The sequence below is a fragment of the Triticum aestivum genome, chromosome 1B, assembly GCF_018294505.1.
Source record: "Triticum aestivum cultivar Chinese Spring chromosome 1B, IWGSC CS RefSeq v2.1, whole genome shotgun sequence".
NCBI lineage: Eukaryota > Viridiplantae > Streptophyta > Magnoliopsida > Poales > Poaceae > Triticum > Triticum aestivum.
Window position 1 is genome coordinate 630,997,480 of NC_057795.1, and position 23,475 is coordinate 631,020,954.

Genomic DNA, 23,475 nt, shown 5'->3' on the forward strand with positions numbered 1-23,475 from the left:
AAAAATATGACAAGGGGAAGTAAAAAACAAAAATTTCAGTAAAAGTATTTGAAAAAAAAAAGTTCACATCCGTTGTTCAACACTCAACAAAACTTGTGAACAAATAAATAAATTGACACTGCTCATCAATGAACATGCAAGCCGGCAAGGAAAAGGTTTAAGACTTAGATCATGCAAATTAATAAAACTTAGCAACATAATCCAAATTGATACAAACCAAACTCTCCGGCCCAAACCAGCAACAAACATTTTAAAACTTCGGGTTAAACCCATTTGTTTCAACTGAACCAAGCCATCAATTTGAAGTAGACATCAACACATGAGCAAGCAGCAAAGAGTTGAGCTCTTGACATCAATTAGTCCCTTGCAACAAGCAAATATTGACATAGATTGGAGCAACTCCAGTGTGTCGACCCGAACTGTTTGCACCTGCTCGTTTGCGTCCAAACGGACGAAAACACTGGGCATACGCGATGAACCAGCCCAAAGGCCGTCCACTCGCTGTCCTACTGGACGCATTTGCGACCCAAATTTATGCCCGATTTGCGTCCACGTTGACACGAGACGGACGCGCCGCGCGTCCGCTCGTTGTCTGCCTCGTCCCCGCATGTCGGCCGCACAACTACTCCACGCGGTCGTAGTCAATGCGCCCACCTAGCCCGGGCCCGCATGACAGCATCTGGAAACCTCCGGCATGCTCGTCCTTTTTAATTCAAGCATCCAGGGGGACAGTCTCATCCACTTCTCCTCCTCATTCACATCTGGCAACGCTCGCTCCCCTCGCCGACGACAACGCAAGCACTAGCCATGGGTATCTTTGGCAAGACCAAGGGCAAGCTTGACACCAACGCCAACTCGTCCGGCTTGCTACCTCCACCTCCGCCGCCGCCCCCGCCAATCTATGCGATGGATCCGCGTGCGGCTAGTGGTCGCCGGCTATGGGACCGGCTATACATCCCGGTGCACCAAGCTTGCTGGCACTGCTATTACCGCCAGCCGCTGCTGTGGCCAGATTTTAACCTCCCGCATGGCTGGCACCTTGAACCGCACCGCATCTTGGTGCCGCGGTCGGCGCGGGCGCATGCGGAGGAGGTGCGCAAGCGTCGCGTCCTCCTGATGCTAGAGCAGCGGCGCGCCCCTGCCTACGTGCTAGACTCCACCAACTGAGAGGCCTGGTTCACCACGGAGCATGACGTGGTCTGCCGCGGCAGCGTGCAGCTCAACCCTGGATTCGTGCCGCTGGCCCCGGAGGTTGCGCCAGAGGAGGAGGAGGCGGCGCTGCAGCGCGCCCTGGAGGAGAGTCATCGCGAGGAGGACACAGGCTGGGATGGCTTGGAGGAGGCCCTCACGTTGTCGGCGGCGGGAGACTACGCCTACACCTCGCCGCTGCCCACACCCAAGGCCGAGCCCGAGCACACGCTGCGCTCACGCTCACTCCCACGCCAACGCCGCCCATGGAGCCGGAGCCGGAGCCGGAGATGTACGCGTGGACGGACATCGGAGCAAGAGGAGGCCTACCCTGAAGCACTGGCGATAGCTCCACCTGTTGGAGGAGTGCGCTGACGGCGAACACGAGGAGGAGCATTGTGCCCGCTGGGCATGCGAGCTGGAGGCACTGCGACGGGAGCAGGAGAAGGAGGAGCGCGCGCGCCACGCAGCAATGCCGCCGGCGGAGCAAACGCCGGAGGAGTCGGCACGGGTGGAGTGAGAGACTGCATTCCCGTCGGCTGGGCCGGCGCCAGCCTTCGTCGTCCTCACCGGCGACGATGACAAAGATGGCGTCGCCTAGGGCAGCGTGTTGGGTGGTTGGGAGGCATGTTTATTTAGTTGTTTTTATGTTTGTTAATGTTTCAGTGCACTTTGGCTGGCGGTTGACCGGCCATTTTATATTTAATTATATTTTATTCAGACGCATGTTTTCAAAATTGTTTTTTATATGGACGCGGAAAAAATGCGTTGTCCAATGTTGGACGACGCCCGACCAAAAAAAAGGACAATCCAGACAAAAAACCTAGCTTTCCATTCGCTTCTACTAATACACTGCCATGTACTCCCTCTGCTTCTAAATATAAGTCTTTGTAAAGATTCACTATGGACCACATACGGATGTATGTAGATGCATTTTAGAGTGTAGATTCACTCATTTTTCTCCGTATATAGTCTACAGTGAAATCTCTGCAAAGACTTATATTTAGAAACGAAGGGAGTAGTAATCATTGGCTAGAAAAGCAGTGTGTTGCACGGGCCACTACACACGCTCGAGCGATACGCGAAAGGCAGACTAAACACTTTCTCTCTCTCTCTCTCTCAGATGGGGTCCCTCAATTGACCAAAGTCCACGATCAACCAGAGTGCTTCATTTCATAGGAGCTTATTTTATGAGTTTGGGATTTTTTAAAAGGATGGTTTTTTTATTTGTACACAAAAATTGAAAGCTAGAACATTTTTTAAGTTTGTGATTTTTTTTCAAAATGTAGACAATTTTTGAAATTCTTATCATTTTGGAACTTACAAACAAAATTGGAAAACAGGAATATTTTTTGAAATTTAAAAACATAATGTTTTATAGAATCTTTGATTTTTATTGATTTTGTGAACAAAATTTTAAATTTCCTATTTTTTTCAATATATTGAACATTTTTTGGAAAATGCAACATCTTTTGAAATTCCCCAAACATTTTTTCAATTTGCAAACAAATTTTGAAAACATGAACTTTTTGAATTTGTGCAGTGAATTTGAAAACTAAAACAATTTTTTAAGTTTGTGTACAAATTTTCAAACATGCGAATTTTGGGTGAATTATAGTCTTTTTGAAATTTTACCAAAAAACCTGAAAACAGGAATAGCTTTTGAATTTTTGAACAATTTTTAGGAAAATGCAATCATTTAAAAATTTCTAAACAGTTTTGAGAAGGAAATAAACTTAAAAAAAAAAGAAAAATGAAAAGGAAAGGAAAGAAAAAGAAACAGAAAAATGCAAAATAAAATACAATGGAAAGCCAAACAAGCAAAAAGGAAATAACACAAAAAAACCCGGTACAGGGAACCTTCTAGAAGGTTTCCAAAACCGGTTGGCCGCACTGTCTAAATCTGGAAGTGGGCCGGCCATGTTTGTCGCTCGCAACGCTGCTCTGTGTGATTGCCTGGCAGTTCGCCGCAATAGGGATTTCCCGATCGTGCACTGATAAGTGACCTGAAAAAAAGCTGGGTGATTTGAACTAGCACAAAAGCTCACTGAAGAGATTTATTCTACCGCTTCTGAATTGTTAGGCCTTCAAAGTTTCAAGCAAAAGCCCGAAAGAAGAAGGTTCAGAACATCAGGTAAGAAGCCCGTGAGTTGGCGTGACAGCTATTTATCGCATTAAGCGAGCTCGGTGAAGCGTTTGACTAATCGGGCCAGCCCACTAGCGCTGTAAAGAAATAAAGTAGAAGAAAATGAGGGCAGGAGGTGATTCGAACCTGTGTTGTCTCAACAATGCATAGAGCTGCTTGCAGTGCGCCACTCTTGGGTCGTCGTCATACAAGAGTCGCACACTACTGGGCTGGCCCATCTGGGAACATAAAACAAAAAAGGAAAGGCCATTGTGCCGCGCTGCTGGGCTGGCCCATCTGGGGCTTCCCCCGACGCAAGGGTTCGTCCTCGTCTCGCTGAAGGCAAGGAATAGACGCGCCCGTGAATTGGTACATACACGTATGTTTCCCTCACATGCACAAGGCGCTGGTACATAGTTTCAGACTTTGTTGACATCTTTTGAGGGTCTACATCATGATGGTTTATGAAGATTCAGCAATGATCTCACTGCTAAAGGTCTGAATGAAATACCATGACTGCAATCCGTCGTTGATTTACCTTTGAAGAAGTGCACACACCCGATCGATTCAGGAGCAACTACAGTATGATTCGAAAAATATGTAATGCGCTACTAGACAACTCAACTGCTAATAGTTACAAATATTCTTTGACTCCCTTTGTGTCAAATTTATAAATTTGGGTTGAATACTCTATCCTCAAAAACTATTGTGATCCACTATACTTGTGGGCTATCAGCGTGGGATTGATATATTTTTATAGGTTGGTTGCTGCTGACTGATTTAAAAAATCGTTGGCCCAGTCAAAATCATAAACCAAATTTAAAACTGAATACCTCAATTGAATGAAAGAGCTTTGAAATTAGGGAACATATGAAATTTGAAAAATTGAATGGGAGAGCTCCTTGAGAAATTATTGACCTGGTCAAAATTGGCTGATCCAATTCTAAATTGAAGATCTCAACTAATTTTAGGCCTTGAAAATTAGGAAGCATAGTGTATGGTATAATAGAACTAATGAGAGCGCTTTCAGAAATTGTTGACCTGGTCAAAATCGGGTAATCCAATTTTAATTGGAGACCTCAATTGAATGTGAGCTCTTTAAAATTAACGAGCACAGTGTTATAGAGGATATAAAAGAAATGAATGAAGAGCTTTGAGAAATTGTTGACCCAGTTAAAATTGGATAAACCAATTCCAATTGGAGACCGCAATTGATTGTGAAGCCTTAAAAAATAGGGAGCTTAGTATTGTTGATCCGGTCAAAATCGAGTTGAACCAATTCAAATCAATTAATTGCAAGGCATTAAAAATTAAGGAACATAGTGTATAGTATAAAAGAATTGAATGAGAAAGCTTTGAGAAATTGTTGGTCCGGTCAAAATCGGGTGGTTCAATCTCAATTGATGATTTTAATTGAATGTGGACTCTTTGAAACTAGGGATATTAGTGTTCTAGAGGATACCAGCGGGTAGTGCATGGCGGCACGCCGCGCTCCGTTGGCTTGTTTGGGGTTCGTTTTTCTGAGTTTTTGAGAATTGTTTTATGTTCTACATATGTGTACCTTTGTAGTGAGCGAGAGAATAGTTGTGTTGTAATAGTTTCTAGATAGAATTTTTACATTGCAATAGCTAAAACAAATGCATAAAAGACACAGATACAACTGGTGGCCAAGTAGTCTACTTTTTTTATGTAATACCTAGAGCTGCGATGTAGAACCACCCGTTGGGTTTGTCTAAAGTTGTTTGTTGTAGAGCGGAAGCCAGTTCTTCCCTTCGGCTTTGTGAGGCTAGTTTCCAGTGTAGATGGTCGAGGTATTGATGGTTGATGTGTTGCCAGACTCGTAGCGGAGTATGTAGGCAAACTGAAAGTAGTTTTTTCTTGGGTATTCTTGTCGGCAAACAATCACGTTAATGTTTCAATCGGTATGCTTCTCTACTATTTTTATAATCAAGAACCAAGGAAATCAAGGAGTGTGCTTTTTTATCTAAAGATAAAGAAAAAGACCACATGATCCGTCCACAATCCATATACAATAATTATGACATGTTTCTTCCAAAACAAAACTGGTACATATGAAGAGGAAAACAAAACAAAACTGGTACATATGAAGAGGCGTACATTACAGATAGTTTGTGCCTGAACAATGTATCAAGCTACAGAAATGTAAAGGAGAAAGGCAAGGTCACGCATCCTGCATTGCAGCCACCTGACGAGTCTCTTGGCTGAAACTACCTCCCTCCCACTTCAGCTGACCAAGATTCACAACCCATGGGAACCTTATATACACGCGCTTCATGAATTCTGTTTTGGAGGATTCTAAGATTGTGCTTAAAGTAACTTGGTGTACAACCAGCAGCCTCCTTTCTAGCAGCAAACTGTGATCATCATCTTAAGTTTGCTTCTGTGCAAAGCACACCATAGGTATAGAGGGAAATCAGGCATAATTTCGGGAGAACATGACCTATTTTTGATGTAGTCGTCTTGGTGAAGAAAATTATGCCAGTTACAGTTCTCTCCAATATTCCTCTGGCGAATTTGGCAACTAAAAACAATAAAAACAATTCTATAAGTAATTGAGATTTCTGATTGTGGTACTCAGCTGAAAAATAATACAACACTATGATAATTCAAGTAAAAGAAATTTGTCATAACTTTACCATGCCGTGCGTCATCAAAAATTATAATATCTTCCACTACGAAAGGTAGTCTACAAAGGAAGAGAACAAATATATTGGCAGCAAGGAACAACGAAAAGTCCATAGAAGAAGAAAATATAAAGAGCACACCAGTCACAAATCATTATAGAATCCATATACATGTCACAGAAGAGGATCTGAAGCATAGAAGCTCAACATCCATTGATCATTGATAGCACGGAGGACACAAGTCTGCAGGCGTAACATCAGGAGCACCAAATGATTGGAGCATGGGAATGGCTCGTGCACAACCGTGAGCGCATTCTTGCCGACAACCACACCCTTACCCAGAGTAGTATAGACAATATGACACTGCAACCTGAAACGGTATTCATAGCTTAGAAGCTGTTCATATATTTTCTGTTGGCCTTTGCAAGCTAGCTCTGGCATAGAAAGCAACTTTTTAGCCAGGAAAAATTCAACTTACAACTTCTGCTAGTTCAGATCCAAAGTAGAGTTGCTAACATAATAAACTCCATAGCTAAATTTAGTCACATACCCAACACTTATCACCATATTGTGTGTTCATCCAACATCGTGACAGCAGCCTAAATCACAACTTGTGACCATGTGTCAAAAATTCTCAAGAGAAGGATGTAAAAGAGTTGTATTACCGTTCACAAGACAAAATTTGGGCTTCGTACTGAGGGTAAAAAAAGCTTATTCATACACCCAGTCCCTCATGTTTCTGCATCTACAATTGTTGTGATGACAATCTTCAGTTATATACTCTAACTCACTTCTTCCTACATTTCACTTCTTAATAAAATCAGTTGCAAATGTGCTTTAGCTTTTAATACTACCTTATCTTTCTGAAGTGGTAGACCCTGTACAAATGTGAAGTGCTAACCTTGTTAACCGATTCTTTGCATTCTAATCTCCTGAAAGTCTTGCTAGCCTTCGGTTTCTTGGCATTCTCTTAAATTTCCTGTCCAAGGGGTAGTCTGAAATATGAATTGCCAAACCAGTTAATTGATTATCTTAATAGAAATAGAACATGTTGTATGAAAATAGCAAAGTATTCCATGCAGGAAATTCTTATTAGAGGTAGCGACCGTAGTCCATACCTACTTCAAAAATTAAAATGAGATTGAGATGTCCAATGCGTCTTGCCTTGTCCTCCTTACCCAGAATACCGTAAATAGCATTGCCCAGGTAGAATAGCACACCTGCACACGCATGGCATTAGCTGCACTACACAGGTAGATTCAGCACACATCATACAAGGATTATATTATTCTTAGCACAGACTCGAGAGAGATACTGCATGTGTAACAGCAGCAAAGATCAAAATCGCGGGAGATTACATTTCGCGGCAGCTCAATCTCTAACGCTATAGCAGCTAAGCCAGTTAGTGGGAATTACTACAGGGCATTTTCAGCAGAAAAACAGGGGTTTTCGTCAGGAAAACAGATTTACTCGAACTGAAAAAGGGTAAAGCACAAGAAGTGAACAAGTGAAGAACTCGAGATTGATATGGGGACGTACTTGCTAATGGTACTGAATCCACAAACGGACAGAAAACACTTGCCTATACTTGCTGGGAGTTGGAGAAGACGTCGCGGACTCGTCGCCTTGCCGCCTCGCCCGTCACCTCTGGCTTGTCGCCGTCGCCGCCTTGCCCATCACAGCTTCATGCTTTTCACCAAGATCACTTGTCGCCGCCTTGCCCAACATTGCCTCCGGCTTTCCGCCTGGATCCCTATTCGCCGCCTTGTCGCCTCGCCCGTCACTGCCTCCAGCCTGCGGCGAAGCAGCCGCCGGCCTGCCGGAACCTCCTCAGATGCGAGGGACTGAACGGAGCGATGCTAGGTTTCCTGGAGGTCCTGCTCTGCCGTGGCGAATTTTGGGCCGAGATGGACCTCTGTTTCGGCCCGCTGAAGCCGTTCCAACGAAATTCCAGCGACCTCGAGGTAGCGCCGTTTCGCGCGGCGATCCTGGCCTTCGAGCCAGGTCCGGCAAATTTGGCATCATGCCGCGGGAGTCTCCCCAGCAGCAACTGGCTGCTGTTTCGCCGGCGTGGAATTTGCGTCGAGGGATTGCGCCTTGGCGCTTAAATAGGCGAAGCGAGACGTTGAGAAAACTCCTCGGTTTCTCTGGAGCACACGCGTGGCGTCCAACAGACAAGATGAATACCCCAGAAAGCCCACGTCAAAGCGGCAACCGACCTAAAAATTACACGTGGGATCAAACCTAGTCAAAGTGGTGGAGGTGTAGAAAGCTTGACCGGTAAAAAGAACATCACACAGGAACTCTCCCATACACGCGTCGATCAAAGAAACACGGTAAAAAAAATTCAGAAAAACCAGAAAATTGGAACCCTTACGGACCTAGTCTTCTTAGTATAGTCAAATGATGGGCTTGGAGCCTTGGACACGGGTAAATTCTGGAGCTGGGCACCGGGAGGCCGGCAGCCAGTAGCCAATCGGGCTTTTGATTGATTGGAGCGTGCACGCCAGTCTGGCTTTTGATCAATTTGATCGATCCTCTCCTTTGCGTTGTTGTCTATGTAGTACGTGCTCTGTTCGGCTGCTCGCCGCCTCACCGGGACAGGATGAAAGCGTCTGTTGTTGCCATCTCAGTTAGAGACAGTCGTCAAGCGTTGTTCCTGCCCTCGGTCGCTACTCCAGTTGGCAGATCGATGCATAATCCTGGGTAGATCGTGTACCTATCTTAATTGTGTAGTTCTCTTTTTTTGCGAATATTAATTGTGTAATTCTCGTTCTCTAAATTATACAGCCAGGGTGTCCAAATCTAAGCGTATCATAGTTGTGATCTAGTTCTTGTGCTCTATATTGTATGGTTAGGGTTTTTCAATTCAAGGATATTACAATTCGGAAATGGATTGTTGTGATTTGTCACACGATGACAATAAGAACCAATGTTGAATAATTTTAACTTCGGAACCATGCAATTCAATCAATATGCTTTACTTATTAATTTTATTTTCTTCAAATGATATAATTCATTGTGCACTTCGCCAACATAATAAATTCTAGGGAAATTTATGGAAATGTTTCTTAAGAAGATTAAGACATCAGCCCAAGATGACAATGCTGGCCCATCACATGACCAAATGATGTTCCATCAACTAGTCCTTTACTCTTCTTCATTTTGATAAGCATTTTTAGTTTTGGACATTTTAAATTATCCTTGTGTGTTACTTTATGTATAGTATTGCTTGATATCCTCCCGTGTATGGTGTACATGTGAACACCCGGTCATTTTTGTTCTGGCTCCTCCCCTGGCCGTGTACACCCTCATCTTCATCATCAGACAAGACATCACATCATCATTACTGCCAGTGCCATCTTCAGGAGTAGTAGTAGTACAAAACAAGTGATGGAATCGAGATGAAGAGGTCCATCTTACGGCGGGGAAGGACCAACTTCCACAGGAGAGCGCGAAGGTGACCAGTGGCTCGGCCTCTCCAGCCTGAAGGCGTCGTCACCATACATTCCACGGGCTTCATTGTTCACCTGCTCGATCAAGGGTCATCATACGTTTACGTTGATTCTGCTTGGGAGTGGGAGTGCTAGATACCGACGCAAGGCGGTTCACTATCGATGGTGACACGTACATAGCTGACGTGCATGATGAAATTGAAGTGCTCGTACAACCGCATCCAGTGGCGGAGCTTCATGGGGCCGAAGGGGACCATTGCCCCCCTACTCTAAGATTTTTTTTAAGTGTACCCTTGATTATTACACTTGAATAAGATTTCTCAGATTTCATGCATAACTTATCATCTTCGCTCCCTCAACTCTGATTGCCCCCCTCGGTAATCTTCATCAAGCTCCGCTACATGGTTTCAGAATCCTACAAACAGAAAATCAGTGCTCGAGAGGTTTCAGAATGCAGGTACTGACTTCAAACGGTAGATCCGGGGGGAGGTGAGGCAGGGCGCTGCGCGGCCTCGTCAATGCCCTCTCGGGAGCTCGGTGTACGTCCTCCTAGTGCCGGAGCTAATTCTTTAGATCATCCACCTAGCAAAATTTAAACACCGTCACATCACATCAGCGCTGAGAAGCATCCTCGACGAACATGAAGATATAACTAGGAAAATTACCCATCCATTGCAATGGGGAATATAATATAAATATTTTTTCATGGCAGTCGAAGCAAGCAAACAAAAAAACATGAAACAGTTATGTGTGTTTTTCTGCATCACGTATATACTCCCTCTGTAAACTAATATAAGAGCATCTAGATCACTAAAGTAGTGTTCTAAACGCTCTTATATTAGTTTATGGAGGGAGTACATCAATGCTTGTGATCCTACCAGGGTGGCGCAGAGGAGGAGGGTGGTGTTGGCTCATCGTCGACAGCGTCATCCATTGGGACATCATTGTGCATGCAAATTTTATACCTAACTCAGTTAATATAAATATAATTATTGTGAGGGAATTAATATGAATAGATGAAGTGTGGGTCCATGTTTTTGTTACCATCCAACTTCTAGATCAGACCTTGTAAACTTCTGATTAGTTGATTGAAGATGGTTCATAGAGCATCTTGAAACTGGCACAATATATGGAAGGTTCTACAAATCATTGCGCGGTGGAATTAAAAGTAGCTATTTGTGGATTGAAATTTGAAAATTTGCATATTCAACTTTTGAACTCGAATGAGATGTGCATTGCACGTGCCAGCTTACTAGTTACTCAAAAAGGCTTGGGGCCCCAAGTTATATCAGAGAGTACAACGTGAGGAGAGGAAAATGTGCCAAGAGAGGGCGGCATCTCTACTTACCGGGTCTTTGAACCTATAGACCCAGATCGTGAAATCAGAGATTACATTCCGAAGAGTATCCAAAGCTGAGTGAGTCTCGTAGCAGAATACCTGGGCCTTGCGAGTCCCAGAGTTTCCAAAGGATGGAGAGAGCGATTGTGGGGCAGATGTTGATGTCGAGGCCATCTGGAGTGACGATATCCCAAAAGTGGTTGATGTCGAGGGGAGGGCGAAGTCCGAGGACCCGCGTCCTGGAGTACCCTAGGGTAGGAGAGGGCAAGGTGTGACACGTCCTCAAGATGATGGTCACACCTCAGGCAGTGAGAGTCGGGGGACGATGGTCTTGTGATGCAGATTCGCCTTGGTGTTTATCCTATCCCTGAATTGCAGGCAGCCAAAAATCTTGACCTTCGTACCCTCAGAGCTCCAAATGGGTCGGTGTGGAAGTCCGGCTCATCTGCGGAGGAGAGCAGCGAGTAGGCACACCTCACGGAGAACGGGATGCCGTGGGTGAGGAACCTGTCGTTGGGGTCACCTGATGGAGCGACATTCTGCAACAAAGATAGAACAACAACAAGCTCGGTGGATGCATCATGGGTTCCGCGGTTCCGCGGGTTAGCGAGTAAGCCATCATGCAAAACCTCAGCGAGTAGGACAGAGGGTTTTGTGGAGCGAGAAGAGAATGTCATATTTTTGGGCTAGAGCAGTATCTGTGAGCCGAGTGACAAGCCAAAAATAGGTAGGGTGCCACTATTTGTTAAAACGAATGAGATAGAGAGAAGGTGGTGGAGTTGGCTTTTAACTATCTTACCCAGTAAGGAGGGGTAAGAGGCTGACACTGAGAAATCCAGCGAGTAATGATGCAAAAGTCACTTAGCCCACGGAAGGTCAGGTTTTTCTAGAAGTTTGAAGGAAAATTATTGTAGAAGGCAATTGTTTTGAAGTTGAAGATCTTTGATGTCTAGACAACCATGCGTTTTCTCCTTGCAAACAGTTTTCCACACGATGAGGCACTTGGCTCCTGAACACGTTTTGTCAGTAGCCCAAAAGAAGGAGTAGCGAATCACGTATAAATGTTTAATAATTTTCTTGGGGAGCTTGAAGAATAACATGAAATGCGTGGTGAGAGCATAGAGAGTAGCAGAGATAAGCGTTAGGCGACCACCCCAAGAGAGGAGGCAAGCGGCCCAAGCAGCAAGGTACTTCAGAAAATATTGTAGTAAGGGCTCAAATGCGGCGGGAGGGAGATAACGGTAGGCCTAGGTAAACCTATGGGAAGTTGGATAGGCCGCAAAAGGTGTGTGTGATGTTTTGGGCCAACAAAGGGTATGTATGAATGGGGAGAAAGGTCGTTTTGATGAAGTTTTTCTTTTTTGGAGAAAATACATACGCTGGACTTTGTAAATAAAGCCATTAGAAAGAGTAGCAACAAGCACCTAACATAACCAACAACAAACTGGAGAGTATCCCAAGTATGAAGGAAATAACAAAGGGGCACATAGGCCAAACGATCACGACACGCAGTCCAACAACCTACAGAAACCTAGGAGCAGATACGAAGGAGGCATCAAGTCGCGCCATCCTGCTAGCAAGAGTATTGGCAGACGATCGAACCCTTCAGATAAGCTCCTCCAGTGCATCTCGATCCGCATCTGTAGTCAACAATTTCCACTACTCCAAGAAGATATACATCTTGAGAAAGTAGTTAGCCAGCCTATTAGGGAAGATATGTTCAATCGTGAATTTATTTCTAGTAGTCCAAACCGCCCAAAATAACACAGAGAACCCCACCTAGAATAAACACATATTTTGCCCCAACATACTGGCCGCCAACGGGCGAAGCTCAGCAAAAGAATTAGGGGCCCAAGAAACCCCCATCCAAGAAAGAATACAACACCAAGCCACCTTGGACAAGACACACCCAAAGAATATATGGTTCGAGTCCTCAAGATCATTACAAAAGGGCACACCAATCAGACCCAGGGTCGTTCCGTTTATGAATCTGATCTGCCGCGGGAAGCCGGCCTCTGATAGCTTGCCACATGAAAATCTTAACCTTAGGCGGCACCCTAGCAAGCCACACAGATTTGGACTTATTTATGGGAGCACCAGAAACTAAACACAAGTAAAGCGATTTGACGGAGAACCTGCCAGAAGTAGTGTGGGGCCAAGCAACAGAATCATCCTTCTCTGAGAAAATAGGGAAACAAGCAGCAAGAAGGTGCTGTTCTCCCAACTCATCAGGAGAAAGAGTTCTCCTAAAACCCAAGTCCCAGCCTAAGTGGGAGAGCTCAGAGATTGAGATCTCCGGCGAAGAGCTATACGAAAACATAGTCGAAAAAGCAACAGCTAAAGTAGAATCCCAACACCACTAATCAAGCCAGAAATGCATGTAAGTGCCATTACCAACCACAATATTAACATTAGCCCTAAAATCATCACGAACTTTGACCAAATCATGCCAGAACTGGGACCCACCCGTGGGCAAAGCAAATAAAGGAATGCAGTTAGGAAAGTATTTCCCTTTGACAAGAGTGTACCACAGAGAGTCAGGCCCCGAAGAGAGAATCTTCCACCACTTCTTAATGATAAGGCGCTTGTTCATGATGGAGGTGTTTACGATGCCCAACCCACCATGGGTTTTAGGTGTGCAGATAGACTTCCATTTAACCAGCCGGTATTTGCGCCGATTGTCCGCAGAATTCCAGTAAAAAGCACCCCTATGCTTGTCAAAACCCGCATGTGTCCCCTCAATGAGACGATAGAAACCCATAGTAAGCATAGGCAGAGGGGAGAGACATGCGTTAGTGAGGCACACCTTGCCAGCATTCGTATTGTATCTGTCGCGCCAAGGCATGACATGGTTGCCAACTTTGGCCACAAGAGGCACAAAATCCTTGTCACATAGTTTGAGAGGAGGAATAGGAAGGCCAAGATATTTGAAAGGAAAGGATCCAAGCTAGCAGTTAAGCAGCCAAGAGACTCTCAAAGCCTCATCCACGGGCACCCCAGTGACCAAGACCTCCCTTTTAGAGAAGGTAATTTTGAGACCCGAGAGAGCTTCGAAACAAAGCATAATAAACTTTAAGTTAGCAATACAGAGATCATTGAGCTCAACCGTGGGTAACCCTTCCAGGAATGATATGAGAAACCATAGGAGAGACATTACCCGCCAGGGCAGCCCGAGACAGAATACACAAGAGCGCATCAGCCACAAAATTAAAGAGAAGCGGGGAAATTGGGTCACCCTACCGTTTCTTCCGCTTGGCTGGCAAGCGCTGAGGTGGGGCGACTATGCGCCCGACCGCGGCTGCGCCGTCCGGCACCGATGATCGCCGGCGGGTCGGCGGTCGATTCTGGGTGCTAGCCGAATCAGACGACGAGGATGCGGATGACGATGGGGAGGCAGCGCTGGTGGAGTCGCCGCCATCTCCCTCTCCTTCGGATCTCATTTGTGAGTTCTTTCATTCAGGATATAGCGAAGAGGAGGTGGCTACTACGATCGATCAGGTTCTACCTCTGGACGATCCGACACGTATCGGTCTTCACGTGGGCGATAAGATCGAGATGATCCGGCGCGTTGTTCATCGGAAGATGGCGGCGTTGGCGATCCGGCCTTGGAAAGGACCTATACCTAATGTGAGTCTACCAAACCTTACTTTATTTGATATGATTAGACCGGAGGCTTGGATTACGGTGAAGAAACGAAAGAATGCGAGGCGGCCAGCCGGTCGTCAGGCGTCGGCGGCGCCGGTCATGGCAGCCACGGCGGCCGAGATCTCGACCGCGAGGTCGTCTCGTTTGAATCAGTTGCTGGGTGCAGCTGGGCTGGCTCAGCCGGATTTGGGCCCGCGTGAAGTTGGGCCGGAGTCAGATGGGTATGAGGCCCATGCTGCTCCTGGATGTTCCTCTGAACTTATCGATGCCCCATGCACGTACGAGGGTGTGCGTGTTTCCTGTCGTGCGCTGTCGCCCCTTCGCACTAGGGTTCGCAAGCTTGGGTCGCGTGGCTTCCTGGTTTGCGGGGCTCGTCGGGCAAGGAGGATCCCTCCTCTTCGTGATATGGCTGGCCGGGGGGCTGCTCCGCCACCTGCTGCGAAAACCGGCGTGGTGGGGAGGGGCGGGGCTGTTCCGCCGCCGGCGGCTGGAGCTGGGCGCGGTGCCCTAGCGCCGGCCGGGCAGAGGCCCTCGATGCCTGCCATGGGTTCTGCGGGACGGGGAGGATCGGCTCCCACGTCGGTGCCGGGGGCTGGGAGCGGAGCCCCGCCGCCGCCCGGACTGAGGCCACCGACGGGAGGGGATGTTGCGCCACCTCTGCCGGGCCGAGGTGCTGGCCACCAGGGAGCCCGGCCTCCGGGTCCGCTGCCACATACTGTTGGGCGAGGCGGGCTGAGGCCCAAGGTGCCGGGAGCGGCGCCTCCTGCTGCTGGACGGGGCGGGCTGAGGCCAACTGCACCGGTGGTGGCGCCCGTTGCGACAACGGCGGTGGGTTCTGTTGGTCCTCGGCCTCCTGCGCCGGGTGTGGCTTCGGCTGGATGCGGGGGTGCTGCCCTTGGGGCAGTGCAGGCGCCTTCGGGCAGTCCGCCCCGTGCTCCTCCTCCGCCGCACCACGTCGCAAGGCCGACTCAGAACCGCATGGGGCCGACACAGGCGAGGAAGAATTCTAGCAACAAAGTTTCAAATAATCCACCCCGAGGCCAGTGGGGGGATGATGGGTATGATGCATATGGTGAAGGACAACATCGAGGGTCCTCTTCCATGGGAGGAGGTCGTGGATATGCGTGGCAGAGTGACGGGTCTGCTGAGAGACCGTTTCTCGGCCCTGCAGGCGGTTTTGTTGAGGGGGCCTCAGGCCCGGACCATCGCCAGAGAGGAGGTTATCGTGGCTATTGTGGTGGCCGGGGCGGGGGCCGTGGGAGGTTTCGCCGACCGCCTCCGCCTAGGGTAGCTGCTGACCCTACGACATCGGCAATGGAGACCGACCAAGTTTCCTCTGAGCTTCCACCCCAGGCGATGGAGGTGGTGAATGCCTTGGCCGTTGTTGAGGTTCCTGAGGCTGGGATGGGGACTGAGGTCACTGACAGGGCTGATGCAAAGAGGGCGTCCAAATATGTGCGCAAGAAGGAGAGGATGCTTTGTTACTGGTGTGGTGAGAAGGACCACTTTATTGCTGAATGCGTGGCCGAGCTGTGTGAGTCTTGTGGTAAGCCATCACATACCTCGGGGGATTGCCCTCTTCTATGGGAGCAGGTTCCAGCTCTTACAGTGTATGGAGTATATTGTGCCGAGCTGATGTTCTTTGAATCCCCAGCTGCGAGAGAGATTCCAGTTGATACTCAGAGCCTGACTACTGGACTGGTGAAGGTTACCCAGGGAGATGTCTCTGAGGCTCAGATTTTGCAGAGGCTTCAGGAGCTGGCTCCGGGAGATTTTCAATGGGAGCTTATCTTCATTGAAGAGCGCGTGTTCAGGGTTGACTTCCCGTCGGTAGAGGACCTGCGGCGTTTGCTGAGCTTTGGGATGTGTAAGGTGCCAGGCACTAATTGCATTTTAGAGTTTCAGGAGTGGAAGAAAGTGGAGCCTAAGGGGAAGCCCCTCACTCAGGTGTGGTTACGTTTTTCTGGGGCACCCTCTGAGGCTCTGACAGATGTTCGTGTTGTGGCTAGTTTGGGTATCATGGTTGGTAAAACGGAAAAAGTGGATATGGCATTCACTCGTGCCCAAGGGGTGGCCAGATTGCGAGTTAGTGTTTTGGACATAGAGTTCGTCTCGGATGTGTTTAACTGGACTTATAGGGGAGAGCTGTTTCCCCTTGAGATTGAGTTTGAGGACGCCGGTTGTTTGCTGAGGCGGTTGCTGGTGTTGATGTCGATATGCACAAGGGGGACGATAATGCTGGTGCTAGGAAGGAACCGACTGATGAGGCTGGACGAGAGATGTCCAACGGATCGGGACCAGTGACTCAGGTGCCCGAGACTGGATCCGGGGTTGAGCCGGCCCCAGCTACATCAGTGCCTAAGAGCACATTGCGGTTTGGATCTTTTCAGCCTACGTCTGCTCCTCCTAGGCTTTGGAGCGATCGAGTGGACTCTGATGATGCTTTCGAGTGCTCGCTCCCGGTGTTGGATTTTGGATCTGCTGTCCGTCCCGTGGAGGGAGGCCGTGGGACGGGCCTCTCCGAGACGACCTTGGGAAGGGGGAGAGACGTGGAGCCTCAGGTGGTTCCGTTTCTCCCAGGGTCCCCTGTGCTCTCGTGCAGCCGGATGGAGGCTAATTCGGTGGTTATACCGAGGGGGGGGGGAGTTCGTGGCAGGCGGCCACGACTTCCTCTCCTTCTACCTTCTCGCCGGTGATGGCAGCTTCGCCGCCGTTGGCCGGCCGAGGAGGGGTCTGTTTGGGGCAGGTGGCCTCGGACGTTTACCGTGCGGGTACAGTGCCTGCGGCTGTATCTCCTGAGGCGCTGGGCGGGAGTCAGGGGCAGGTGGCCCCGGTCCTTCCGGCGTCTCCAGCTGTCGGGACGGCGGCGCCCTCAGGCTTAAGGGATATGGCGGGGGGGGGGGGCTCGGGCAGGCGGCCCCGGCACCTTCTCCCCCCGGCCTCCCGTCCATCCACCGGGGGAGTACTTCGCCGCTGCCTCCTCCGAGTGCCGCTACTCGGGAGGAGGTCATTGCCTTTGGCGGGATCCCCGACCCGGTCTCCGAGGGGAGACGGATGAGTTCTCGTCTCCAGGACCATCCGGAGGTTGATGACATGCAGCAAAGGTGCGCTATGAGGGCGGCCAAGCTTCGTGACATTGAGGTCACAACCAGTATGTCAGTCAACCTATCCAATTCTATTTTGCATTTTTCTAAGGATGAGATTATTAATAATGCAAATCAAGTAGGGGTTTCACTTGGGAATAACAATTCTGAAATTACAAACTCGGTTAACGATCTCCTTGATCTGGAAGCGGAACGTGCTTTAGAAACCATTAGAAACCTAGCGGCAGTGAGACCTATGAATGATGCTGAGATTGATGTGATGGGGGTGAGAGTGCTTGACAATTTTTGTGCAGACCTTGTTCCTCCCACTGTTGAGTCAGTGTGGACGATGTAGTGATTCAACCACCAGAGCCCAGTTATGAGGACCGGACGGAGGTCAATAGTAAACCAAAACGTAAGTGGAAGCGGAAGGTGTATCCCGCGTCCGCTGTACGTAGGAGTGCTAGGATTCGTACGGCCAAAAAATTCCATGATGACTTATGAAAGGAATATTCTGGAATAGCAGAGGTCTGAAGGACTTGGCTAAACGAAGGTTTCTCGCTGATGCGTCTTTAGAGCATAGATTAGATTTCATTGCCCTCTCTGAAACTGGTCGGGATAATTTTGCGCCACAGTTTCTTAGCACGCTTTCAGGAGGTGTCAATTTTGATTGGCATTGCCTTCCCCCACGAGGGAGATCCGGTGGGATCTTGCTTGGTGTGAGGTGTGATTGGAAGTCCGTAGCGTTGTGATGGGTGACTTCGTGGTCAAATTTCGGGTTAGGTCTAAAGCAGATGGGTTTAACTGGGTTCTGGTGGCGGTTTATGGGGCCGCACAACCTGAGCTTAAACCGGAATTTCTAGCTGACCTGGTTCGAATTTGCGGGTCCGAGCAACTCCCAATTTTGGTTGGGGGAGACTTCAACATCATTCGGAGGAGAGAGGAAAAGAATAACGATAACTTTGACGGAAGATGGTCCTTTATGTTTAACACCATCATTGAGAGCTTGGATTTGAGAGAGATCGAGCTTTCTGGTCGAAAGTTTACATGGGCCAACTCTTTGCCTAATCCGACATATGAAAAGTTGGATCGGGTACTAGCGAGCGTCGAGTGGGAACAGAAGTTTCCTCTCGTGACGGTTCAGGCTCTCTCGCGTGGAATTTCGGACCACCCACCTTTGTTCGTGGACTCAGGCGAGCCCAACCATGTGGGAAAAAAATACTTTCTCCTTCGAACTGGCTTGGTTTGAACGAGAAGGTTTCCTAGATCTAGTAGCCAGGGAATGAGCTACAGACACAGGAGGCAAATCGTCTGTCGAGAGATGGCAAAATAAGATTAGGCATTTGAGGAGTTTTCTACGGGGATGGGCTAAGCACCTTAGTGGAGCATATAAGATTGAGAAGGACAGGCTTCTTGCTCTTATACAGTCCCTAGATATTAAAGCCGAATCAACGATTTTGCAACCTGCTAAGTTACAATTTAAGCTCAATGCGGAGATGAGGTTGAAGGAACTTCTCCGCGAAGAAGAGTTGAAGTGGGCGTTGAGAGCTAAGGTTCGCAAAGTGATCCAGGGGATGCAAACACTCAATTCTTTCATCTGATTGCTAATGGCAAACACAGAAAGAAGAGAATTTTTCAGCTTGAGCAAGAGGAAGGAACAATTGTTGGTCATGACAATCTGAAACTTTACATCACCGAATATTATAAGCAGTTATTTGGACCTCCGGAGGATAGTGTTGTATCCCTCGATGAGTCCAGGAATGAGGATGTGCCTCAACTAACTGCTGCTGATAATGATATTCTGGTTGCTCCGTTTTCGGAAAAGGAGGTTTTTGATGCCATCTCATAGATGAAAAACAATAAGGCTCCCGGGCCGGATGGGTTTCCGGCGGAGTTCTACAAAAAATGCTGGCATATTATTAAGGGGGATTTACTTCCTATGTTCCATGATCTCTTTTCTGGACGGCTTCATCTTTTTCACTTAAATTTTGGAACAATAACACTGCTTCCTAAGAAGACAGATGCTCTGAGGATTGAGCAGTTCAGGCCTATATGCCTACTGAATGTTAGTTTCAAAAATTTTACCAAGGTTGGGACAAATAGGCTCACACAGATTGCGCATTCTGTGGTGCAGCAGTCTCAGACTGCTTTCATGCCGGATAGAAACATCCTGGAGGGGGTGGTGGTCTTGCATGAAACGCTCCATGAAATCCATTCGAAGAAACTAGATGGAGTTATCTTTAAAGTGGATTTCGAGAAGGCGTACGATAAAGTTAAGTGGCCTTTCCTACAACAGGCCTTGCGTATGAAAGGTTTCGATGAAGTTTGGAGACGCCAGGTTGAATCTTATACGCAAAAGGGGAGTGTTGGAATTAAAGTTAATGATGACATAGGTCATTACTGCCAGACACACAAGGGCCTAAGGCAAGGGGATCCGATGTCCCCTATTTTGTTCAACATTGTTGTGGACATGTTGGCAATTTTGATAGGAAGGGCCAAGGAGGCTGGCCAAGTGGGAGGCCTGGTGCCTCATCTAGTTGATGGAGGAATTTCGATTCTTCAGTACGCAGATGATACTATTATCTTTATGGAGCATGACTTGGTAAAAGCGAGAAATATGAAGCTGCTGTTATGTTTATTTGAACAATTGACTGGGCTCAAAATTAATTTCCATAAAAGCGAATTGTTCTGTTTTGGTAGAGCCAATGAGGAACAAGAGGCCTACAAACAATTGTTTGGGTGTGATTTGGGGGAATTGCCATTTACATACTTAGGAATTCCAATCCACCATCGTAGGCTTACGAACAACGAATGGAAGTGTATTGAGGATCGATTCGAAAAGAAACTGAGTTGCTGGAAGGGTAAGCTCATGTCATACGGAGGCCGTTTAATTCTTATTAATTCGGTTCTCACGAGTATGCCTATGTTTCTTTTGTCTTTTTTCGAAGTCCCAGTTGGTGTTAGGAAAAGACTGGACTTCTATCGATCCCGTTTCTTTTGGTAGGGGGATGAGCTAAAAAGAAAATACTGTTTAGCAAAGTGGTATATCATCTGTAGACCGAAAGACCAAGGGGGTCTCGGGATTGAAAATCTTGAAGTTAAGAACAGATGTCTTCTCAATAAGTGGTTGTGGAAGTTATCTAGTGGAACTGACGCCACTTGGGCACAAATCCTCCGTAATAAGTATCTTCAAACCAAAACGTTGTCTCAGGTCACAGTAAGACTGAATGATTCACCCTTTTGGAAAGGGCTTATGAAAGTAAAGCTTTCATTGTTTCAGAGGACAAAGTTTATTGTTGGTGACGGTGCCAGTACGAGATTCTGGGAGGATACTTGGCTCGGAGGGGCGCCCCTTGCTATCCAATACCCGTCGTTATATCATATTGTTCAACGACGTGAGGCTTCGTTGCAACAGTGTCCCATTTGACCCCCCTTAATATTCAGTTTAGAAGGGCGTTAGTGGGTAATCGTTGGGAAGATTGGCTACATCTAGTTAGGAGACTGATGAATGTCCAACTTTCACAACAACCCGATAGATTACGCTGGAATCTCACTAAGTCAGGTGAATTTACAGTTAAATCAATGTATGTTGATGTCATCAATTCGAGCTCGATTCCTAGCTCCAAGCATGTGTGGGATGTCAAAGTTCCTTTGAAGATCAAAGTGTTTATGTGATTTCTACACAAACAAGTTATTTTAACCAAGGACAACTTGACAAAGCGTAATTGGACAGGGCCTACTAGGTGTAGTTTCTGTGATCGGGGTGAAACAATTAAACATCTTTTTCTTGATTGCCCACTAGCTAGAGTTTTATGGAGGACTATCCATATTGCTTTCAATATTTCTCCATCGAATTCGGTCAACACGTTATTTGGAACATGGCTAAACAGGGTAGAGCCTGGGTTAGCAAGACATATTCATGTGGGAGTGTGCGCCTTAGTGTGGGCGCTCTGGAATTGCAGAAATGATTTGGTTTTTAACAGAACAACAAACATTCATTTTTTGCAGGTTATCTTCAGAGCTACGGCGCTGATCCGTTCTTGGTCGCTACTCACTCCGACGGAGGCCAGGGAGCGTTTGGTTACTGGATCTACCCACTGGGAGACGGTAGCTCGGGATATCTTCAACCGGTTTGGATGGCGGTCATGTAATAGGATAGGCAATTAGTTTCCCTGTCTATTTTCGAGCCAACCGGCTGTGGTTTATCTCTTTTGGCTAGTTTGTGTATCTAGCCTTTTGATTCTGTGTGAGCCTTTTGTCCTTTTTTTTTCTATACTTGCGGAGACTTTGAGACCTTGTTCAACCTTTTTATTAATAAGATGGCCGTATGCATCATGCTGATGCAGAGCCCGGGGACCACCCCTTTTCGAAAAAAAAACCCCTACCGTAGGCCCCTACCGTTGGCAAAATAGTTACTGATAGAACCATTGACGACCACCGCCGTATGCCCACCAAACACAAATTGCATAAGGCGATGGACATAAGCCCCGTCAAAACCTTTGATCAACAATACCTTGCGCAAGAAATCCTAGCTAATGGAGTCATAGGCTTTCTCAAAGTCCAGTTTAAGGATCAGGGCTTTCGTCTTCCTCACCCTGAGGTCATGCACGATTTCATGAAGGCTAAGAATCTCATCTAAGATGAACCGACCCTTCACAAAAGTAGATTGCAAAGGACTAAGAACTTTATGCGCAACCGGAGAGAGGCGACAAGCAAATCCTTTGGCCGGAAATTTGGCTAAATTATTGATGAGGGCAATCAGACGGAATTGCGTAATGGAATCAGCCCTTTTCACTTTGGGAATAAGGGAGAGAATAGCATAGTTAAGACAAGACAGATCCACAATCCTCAAACAAAAACATTGGATTTTATGGATAGGCCTGTGGCTAGAGCGAAGTCATCGGAGATGGATTTTAGAAAGAGAACATGATGCCAAGAAATTTGAAAGATTTATATCTTTTGTCCGATTTGTAGTCGTGCACGGGACTGTACAGATAAGTCTTTGCTCTGGGAACTATTATCTTCTCTAGCAGAAATTAGTAAGTTAGATTGCCTAAGAAATATCATGCTATAATGTATGTAGTAACCACAGTCCAATATTTTGGAAGTTAACCTGATGCCAAGAATTATGAAAGGTTCATATCTTTTGTCCAATTGGTAGTAGTCGCACAACAGGACTGTACACGTAAGTCCTAAAGAAATATCATGCTATAAGTTTTACACGAAAATATCATGCTATAAGCACTGACCACAACAATGAGAAGCTTCGAGGTACCTGCATACCTGCAGCATTGTTGCTGCAGATGACCTGCCTCTGGCTCTTGATCTTGGACTTTGTTTTTTTAGAAGCACGGCTCACTGCAAGGACAGAACTGGAATATCTCATCAGGTGATATGCGCCACTATCTTCAGACAATCTGACCCAAATATCCTCTCATCAAATACTCGATTAAATGTTGCTCCTGAGAATGGGTACATGCCATCCATCCGATCCAATGATCTTTGATGGGCTTCCATGGCAAGACAATTATATGTAGCAGCCACAGTTCACAAATCCGTCTCGCACAAGATGCTTTGCTTAACTCAGGGGTCGTATTATTCAAGTACAAATTGGCTGGGTCGTGCTGTAAGCGTGCTGTTCTATAATTTTTTGGGCCCAGAGGTCGGTGCACCTCGTGCCTAACCCGCCAGTGTAGGCCGTGTTAGAAATGCTTATCCTGCAACCACTTGCTGTACTTTCTTCCCCATCTCTTCGTTTGCAGAGTTCAAGAGGAGCAGCTTATCTAAAATTCACAATCTATACCCTGTTGTTTTTTCACCGGCATTTCTCACCGGCAGAACGTATATCCTGCAACCGGCTTACAGAGAGCGGGTTCCACCGGTCGGAAACGGCGTAAGAACGAGCTAACTGAGCGGTTAGTGGTTTGGTACTGCTAAAACTTAATGTCTCCTAGATATGATTCCTTGTCCCAAGAATCAGTCAGATGGCTAGGAT